We start from the raw sequence: 8366 nt of genomic DNA, 5'->3' as shown, positions 1-8366 counted from the left end.
GGTTATGTTCCTCACCTACTTTATGCCTTTCCAGACTTGCATGGCCTTGGCACTAAAAGCACTTCAGGATGTGGTCTCTGAGCCACTCAGGCTATCTCAGTCTGCCTTTTGCCTTCTGGGTCACTGCTTAATCCCTTACTGGACACCAAATCCTCTTTGCCATCCCTTGAGGATGTAACCCATTCAGATAGCCTCCCTCTCCTGTGCCCTGGGACTTTTCTCCTCTGGGCCAATGTTGTCCTGCTTGCTTACCACATTCATTCATTCATTCATTCATTCATTCATTCAACATTTATTTAAATCTAGTTCAAATGTTAGGAGTACCTGTTCTATGCCAGACCCAGCTCTAGTTGCCACAGGGCTGCCCTCATGGAGCTCACAGGCACCACACAAGTAACTAGGTAGTTTAACGTCACACAAATTACTATAAGGAAAAAGACTATGGCACTATGGGAGAAAAAAAAGGGGCTTAGTCTAGGCTTCTTTCAGGTGATATTTAGGCTGTCACCTCTTGCCTAAGAGGACCATGGATTCAGACACAGCACTCTCACATGGACAAATTGTATACTTGCCTATTCTGCTTAGTATCCATCTTCCTTAACTAGAATGGGAATCCCATGAGGACAAGGGATTTTTAAACTTTTTTAGACAAAAAGTAAACAGTAAAGTACACAAACCTTAAGGGTACAGATCAGATTTTGACATATGTGTTTACACTTTTGGAACCCAACACCCCCCCCCCAACAAAGGTAAGTACGATTCCGACTTCTATCACCATAAATGAGTTTTGCCTGTTCTTGAGCTTTGCATAAATGAAATCATTCAATATGCTGTACTCTTTTCTGTTTCTTTTTTTTTTCTTTGATTGACATTTTGTCTGTGAGCTTTATCCATTTTTGTTGTGTGTAGCTATAGCTGTTGTTTTGTTTTTGTTTTTTTTTCTGTAACTGTATCATAATCTATTCATTTATTTGGGTTGTTTCCAGCTTGAGACTATTATGAATAAAACTGCTATAAACATTCTTTGTGAGGTAATAAGGTACATAGATGTTCAACTTAGTAGATCCTGCCAAACAATGTTCCAAAGTGGCTGTACTAACTTATACACGTACCAGTAGTATGTGGAGTTCTAATTGCTCCACGTCCTTGAGAGGGCAGAGCTTTTTGTCTGTTTGCTTCATTGCTATATTCTATCACTTACATCAATGTCTGGTACATAGTAGATGCTCAATATATACTTATTGATTGCCTTATGAATGAGGGAGCTATCTGCATTCCTGGGGTCCTGCTCTGGCCCAGGCACTAACTTGCTGTGTGACTCTGGGCAGGTGACTCCCCCTCTCTGAGTTGTTTCCTTGTCTGTAGCATAAGGGGAGTGACAGTAGAGGCTTTACCTTCCAGTGCCAGCTAGATGCTCTGAGAGCTGGACACCTGTTCATTCATTCAGTCCACTTGGGTCTATAAGGTCCTACTATGTACCAGGATGGTGAGGGTGTGATCCGTGACATACCACTGACAGCCTCTTTCAGGTCAGCCAAGACCAGGGGTCATTGCCCATCTTGTCCCCAACTCATCCTTCTGGAGTCTGTTCTTCCTTCCTCTGTCCAGCCCTGACCCCAGGGGGAGGGGGTCTGGACTGAGCCTGTGGATGGAAAATGTGATTAATGATCAAAAAAACATCCAAAAGGAAGAGACCAGGAAAACAACTTGGGGAAAGCTCCTCGCCCAGGGGAGGGGGGCCATGTCCTGGGCCTTGGGACAGCTCCGGCTGCCCTCCCGCCGCCCTTTCTGGGAAGCTGCCACAGAGTGGGTAATTTTAGCCAAAAGTGAAAAAAAAAAAGCCACTCTAATTATTTATAAAAAAAGTTCCCCCCACCCAATGTAAATTATGCTTCCCCTGGAGGCTTCCCCCTACTGTTACTCCATTCCTAGTGGTCCCTCTGCTTGGTCAGGCTGGGGGGCCCTAGAGACACTGGGCTGGGGGCAGAGGAGGAATTTCAACATGAAATGTTTTGTTCATTAGCAGAGAACATAGGGGGAAATTCCCTTTTTGCCTGGGCCTGGGCAGCCCAGGCGAATACCCAAAACCTATTGTCAAAAATAGAGTCTGGGCTGCAGAGCAGGGTGGGGGTTTTACTGGGGTGGCGGGGGCGGGGGGGACACAGACGTTTATTCCTCTTCTCTTAGACTCCGGGCTTTCAGGGGTTTCCTGAGCCTTAATCCTTCCTTCTTTCGGGGATTTCATTCCCAATGTCTCAGGTTGCCCACAAAACTTCCTTCTTAGCAAAATGGGAGGAACTGGGGTTAGACTGGCCTTAGAACTTCCAACTAAGGAGGAAGGGAGGATATCAAAGAGAGGGAGGGGAGGCCTTGGACCTATCCAAATAATTCAGAATTCTGGTAGAATATGTTGGGATCAGTAGGTAGCAAATCTGAGGGGGGCCAGGAGCAGGAATGAAACCACCTCTTTCTATCTGAGTGGATTTAGAGGGCCCCAGTGAGGAGGGAAGTACATAGATAGCTCCAGAGAGCTGAGGACAATTCCAGGCTGAATATTTAGGTTTCCCTATTATAGTTTCAGCTCTTTCCTGTTCTTTACTTTTAGGGAATCTTTGCCCTTTCCTGGTGCCAAGGTTAGAAGGGTCAGGGCACTCTTAGGCAGTGGTCCAAATGACAAGATTCCAGAAGGGGCTCTGCAGCATAGGGCTGTTGTAAGTGGGTCCTAGGTGCTGTCCCAGGATAGAAGTGAGTCCTCCCTGGGGTGCTAGGCTGGACCCTGAGTGTGTGTGTGGGTGCTCAAGGGGCCCCCCTGCCTGGCTCGTCCTGGGGCTGTGTGAGGATCGGGTTTCTCGGCGCCTGGAGCCTCCGCGAGGCCGAGCTGTTCCCGGTCCCCGGCCAAGCCGCCCCGGGCGCTGGCACTGGGAGAGGAAGCAGGGGGGGGGGTGCGCGGTGAGGGGGAGCAAGAGGGGGGGAAGTGGGGGAGCTATGAGGGCTTTTACGTAACTGCCTCCCAGAGCCCGCCCCTACTGCCAAACCCCAGTGTGGAACTTTGTGTGATTGAGTGTATGTGCCTATGTGACATGCGGTGTGACTGAGTACATGGCTATGTGTGACCGTGTCTGTGTGTGGGGATGGTGTATAAGTGTGCGATTCGGGGGGGTCCTGCCCTTCTGGGACCTCTAGCTGCCAGTCCTAAGCAGAGGACCCTGACTCCCAGTGTGCCATGGCGAGGTTGAATATAAACTTTTGACTCTTTGAAACTATGTTACTTTACATGACTGTGTGTTTGGCATTTGTAGGCAAGACAGAGAGCCTATGTGTGTTTGTAACTTCGGATAGCCAAGTGTGTGACCCTAATGGAACTTTCTGATGGAACAGCACATTAGAAGAGCATCATTTCCCAAAGGAGCACTAGAAAAGGTAGACCATAGGAGGTGGGATAGAAGCCTCCTTCCCTGAGGGCACAGCAGTAGGAATGGAGAAGGGTCCTTGCTATCCATGATGGAGGAGGGTTGAGCCAAAAGTCCTGCCACAGAGCCCTCTTTCATGGCAAGTGTAAAACTCCAAGGACTCAAGAGTCAAGAAGAATTTCCCTCAATTTCCCAAGTCTTTCTGGGGTTATCAAATCTGAAATCTACATCACTTGCAGGGCAAGAGGGCTCTGAACTAAGGGCATTATTTCCTGCTGCCCCTCACTGGAGAAGCAGATGTTGTTGATCGGTGAAGATAGGGTGGGACTGGGAGGAGAGCGTCCATGAAGTTGGTTTAGCTTAAGAGTAAGTGTGCATGACAGAGAAGGGAGCTGGCGCGGAGCTGGGGCCATGGGAGATAGGGGTGCCTAGCTGGCTCAGTCCCTAAAGCATGTGACTCTTGATCTCAGGGTTGGGAGTACCAGCCCCACGTTGGGAGTAGAGATTTCTTTAAAAAAAATAATAATAAAATTAAATTTTAAAAGCTTGAGAGGACACAGGGCCAGATCCTGCAAAGGCTTTGAAACCCCACCTAAGAAGCCTGGCTTTGCCCCCACGCCGGGGTATGGGAGGGTTCAACACGAAGATTTAGGAAGCCCAGAAGCTCGTGGCAGATAGGGCATTGAAAGCGGTGGGAGCGGAAACCCACGAGTAATCTGTTGCCCCAATCCAGATGGGAGCAGAATCAGTTCTTATGGCGGCCAAAGGGAAGGCGCCCCACCCAGGCTGTTCCATAGGTGGGCGCCGCCTCTGAGCTGGAGCCGCAGCCTTAGGGGTGTACGCGCGTCCCTCATCGCCCGCCAGGTGTCGCTGCGACACCGGAGAAGAGGGCGCGGCCAGGGTGTTGCGCCTGGAAGTTGCTGAGGATCTACCGACGCCGGGATCCAGTCCGACGTGCGCCTCTTGTCCTTGCTAAGCCTCGGACGCACCGACATATCCGGCTCCCGGATCCTGATTGCCTGGCGCAGACCCTGCCCCGGCACCCGCGGACTTCGGTACTGCTGACTACAGCCCCCGAGTCCCCAGGTGGAAAGGGGACGTTGTTCGGGGAGGAACCCCCCACTGCCCTCAACCTGGCAGGAGGCAGTGGCTAAGACACTGAAGGATCTGGAAATCCAGCAATGACCTGCCGATCTCTGCGCCAGTCGGCCCCTCGAGGGGTATGGGGGGCCCCTGAGCACCCAACCTCATCCAGGCCTAGTTGCTGCGCAGGGTGAGGGGCAATTCCTGACTCCCTCACCCCCCATTTCGTCCCGCCGGCCCCGCTCTTTCCCAGGGTCCACCATCCCGTCCCCGTCCGTGGCCTGGGAATCTGGAGGCTGCGGGCCCGAGAGGCCGGATAAGGGACCCTTACTGTGCGTAGGGATGGGCGGGATCTCAGCTGAGTGCCACTATTTCGCTGTGTATCTTTAAGCCCCAGCTGGCCCTCTCTGAGCCTCAGCCCCGGCTGACCCCTGCCGGTTGCTCTGAGGGGATTCCGAAGCCACGGAAGTGAAAGTGAAAAGCCCAGGCAATGGCGGGAACAAGGGAGTCCCTGAAGCACTTCTTGGGAAAGGGCCCGGCGCTTGGGCAGCCTACTGGGAAAGGGTGTGAGGAAACTACGAGATAGTTCCTTCCCCTCTCCCCGCCCCCAGCCCTGGAGCAGCTCCCGGGAGGGGCCAGGCGCAGGGATTAATGGTCAAAGGTCGGGTGAAAAATCCATGGGGTGGAGATAGGGGTGGGCCACTCGTTCTCCGCCTCTGGCATTCAACCTTTCTTTTGCGCTCTCGCGTGGCCTCAGAAGTTGGTTGGGTTGTCTAGCCTTAATCCCCCTTGTTGTAGCCAGACCAGAGGCCCGAGGGCAAGTGAAGTGAGCACACTGGCCCCTCAGGGGCCGAGGCTGCGAAAGGAAAATTCGAAGGGTGAACCTCCAGCGCCGAACTCGCGCGTGCTCCGCATTCTGGAACTGCCCGTCCAGGCATAGAGGGTGTAACTTCCCTACCCTGTTCATCCCAGCGGAGGTTTCCCCCCAGACCATGTGTCCCGCGGGGCGAGGAAAGAGGGGATAGTTATAGTGTCACCGGAGACTTGATGGGAGAGAAGGCCTGGACTCCCAGCCTGGTCCATCCTGGTCAGGGTAGCGAAAAGCCCCATTCCCTCCGCGTGAGAGGTGTATGTGTATATGACTGTAAGAGTGGTCATTGCTGGGAGCAGAATAGGGGAGGGGCAGAGACGGCTGGTCTCCTGTACCCAAAATGGGTCCTGGGGGCTCTGGCTCGTGCTTCTGTCATAGAGATGCCTACGGGAAGACCCTGAGAATTGGCCCAGGGTGTGCCAGGGTGTCGGTACGAGGTAGTCAAGGCCTGAACAAGCGGGAGCACTGAGCAGCAGAGACCTGGCCAAGGCTGAGTGAGAGAGGGAGTGTGAATGAGCGACCTGGGAGGGGGAGAAGGGGGCGCGCCCAGCGTCCTTAGGGAGTCCGGCGGAGTGGGTGCGGGTACGTGTGCACGCCTGGTTTTGAGACCAGCGGCCGGGCCTGCGCGTGAAGCACAGGGGCCACAGCCGTCTGGAGGGCAGGCGTTCCCAAGGAAGGGCGAATGTGAGGGGGCCACGCGTGCCAGTGCGGGCGAGTGTGCCAGCGGGGGGAGGGCTCGTGCGAGCGCGAGTCTAGTGGGAGTGGGGGCTCCCAGGCCTGCGCAGAGTGAGTGTGCCCGCGCGTGCCAGGCGCGGGAGCGTGCCAGGGCGGGGGCGCGCGGGGGCAGTGGCCCGGAGGGGGTCGTGGCGCGCGGCCGCGGAGGCGCGGGGAGACAAGGCGGGAGGGGGAGGGGAGCGAGGGCGCGCGCGGCCGAGCGGGCGCCCGCGGTCACATGGGCGAGGGAAGGAGGGAGGGAGCGCGCGAGGGAGGGAGGAGGATGGGGGGGTTAAAGCCGCCGAGCGCCGAGGAGCCGGTGCAGAGCGGGCGGCGGCGGCGGCAGCGGAGGCGGCGGCTCCAGCCGGCGCGGCGCGGGGCTCGGCAGCGGGATCCGGCAGCGGTGCTAGCTCCGCGCTCCGTGCCTCGCTCCCTGCCCGGGGTGGTCGAAGGGCAAGGCGCAGAGCCCCCGCGGCCCGAGGGCGCGGTGAGTACCCCGCGGCGGACAGCGCGCGGCCGGACCCTCAGACCCTCGGGCTGACCGACAGACCCGCGGCCCTCGTGCGCGCGGGAAGAGGGAGAGGACACGCGTGGGCCCGCGACCCCGGGGAAGAGAGAAACGGGAAAGTTCAAGGGAAACTTTGCCCGCAAACTCGGGGGCGGGGGCGCGTGAGAAGCGGCCCCCAGCGTCCCGGGGCGTCGGGGGTTGGGCGTGGTGATGGTGGGGGCGGACAATCGGCTGGGGGGATGTGGCCGGGCGGATTGTCCTAGCGTCCCTATTCTCTCTCACTCCTCAGCAGCGCACGCGGGGTCTGGGAAAATTCCGGAACTGGGGGGTCGTAGTGACCCCCGCGCGCCCGAAGGCGGATTCCTTCTCCCGCAGAAATCTAGACTTAAAAGCGCCCAGGGGTGTGAACGGACGGTTGCGCGTTTGCCAGTGTATGTGTGTCCGTGTGAATCCGCGTGTGTGTGTCTCGGTGTGAGCCTGCCTGTGGTTTCCTCGTGAGTCCGCCTGTATCTCCATGTAGTGGGTTTCCTTCAGTGTCTCTTTGTAAGACCCCCTCTGTTGTGTGTTTGTGAGTCCGCTTGTGGTGTATCCCCGTCTCTTTGTGAGTCAGCCCGTGTGTGTCTCCTCCAGTGCGGTTCTGTGTGAGTGGGCTTGGGTGTCCCTGTGTTGTTCCGAGTAGTGTATCTCCCCGTGCGTGGGGGCTGGGCCGCGGGGAGGTCACCAGACGGACAGCTCTCTTCCTCGGCTCCTCTCCTCTCCCGAGCCTCTTCTCCTGCGTCTAGTTCTCGCGCTCGCTCGCTCCCTTGGCCCCCTCCCCCCTTCAGTAGCTTCAGGCGGGCAGGACTATTTCACGCCTTGTTGAAAATTCAGGATTTTCTTTCTCTTTCTGTCTAGGCTCTCTCTTTGATTAGTGTCTGTGTGTGTCTGTGTGGCTGGCAGCTTGTCTGCAACACTAGGTGTGTGTCTGCATGCCACTGTGGGAATGGGTCTGTAACGCCAGTTGTTTTGCTTGTAATACTTGGTATGTTTGTGTCTGTGTCACTGGGGGTGTTCATGCGGCTGTAATCATTGAGGTGGGAATTTGAAATGCTGGGTGTGTGTTTGCATTGACAATTGCTGTATGTCCAGGGCGTCTGAAACAGTGTATTTTTGTGTTCTAACTCTGGGTGTGATGGTATACCATTGCTTGTGTAGGAATGTGACTTGAACAATTGAATATTCCTATGGCTGCAGGGCTAGCCAGGGCTTGGGGGTGGAGGGCCTATGTGTCTCAATAAACTATGCCTCCCTCTCTACTGTCAAAACCACACAAATCCTCTGGATTGGTTCTTGGGGTTCCTGGTCAGGATTGGTGACATGGAGCTAAGGTTCACATTCCGTCAGGGTTAATACTCCGAGGGACTCTGAACCTTATACAAAAACTAGGAGTTTAAACTACACATTCAAGACTTCCTGGGGCTTCTTTAGAATTCATAGTCAGATTCACACTGGGAAGCTTAAATGCATATAGGCATACACTCAGATTCACGCTTAAATTCTGGGGCTCATATCCAATTGTACACTTCAGTTGTAGGGTTACATCAGACTCACGTTGGGACTCATGCTGACACTTCTATTCTCATTCCTGTTCTGAGGCTCATAGACTTACACTGATACCTAGAGCCCATGCTCAGAATCTCACTGGGGTCCTAGAGTTCACATCTGGATTCACACTAAGACCCTGGACTTCCATTTTGGATTCACACTTACATTCTGGGGCTTATAGCTGGAGTCACATGAA

The 8366-nt window shown here is 54.8% G+C and overlaps 1 protein-coding gene across 6 annotated transcripts in view; it reads left to right on the top strand.

Annotated features, from left to right (window-relative positions):
- The first annotated feature begins 5518 nt into the window (after window positions 1-5518).
- CNTFR (ciliary neurotrophic factor receptor) overlaps window positions 5519-8366 on the top strand; it is a 39068-nt gene continuing 36220 nt past the window's right edge. For 2 of the 6 annotated variants that reach the window (XM_042913541.1, XM_042913533.1), the window contains exon 1: window positions 6392-6565. The gene's annotated coding sequence lies outside the window, so the exon portion shown is untranslated. Of the gene's footprint in view, window positions 5622-5668; window positions 5859-6391; window positions 6566-8366 lie in introns of those variants that run through there. The other 4 variants (XM_042913536.1, XM_042913538.1, XM_042913539.1 and 1 more) reach the window with 3 other exon arrangements.

Source organism: Panthera leo, chromosome D4 (assembly GCF_018350215.1).
Source record: "Panthera leo isolate Ple1 chromosome D4, P.leo_Ple1_pat1.1, whole genome shotgun sequence".
NCBI lineage: Eukaryota > Metazoa > Chordata > Mammalia > Carnivora > Felidae > Panthera > Panthera leo.
This window is presented reverse-complemented; position numbering and strand designations above follow the sequence as displayed.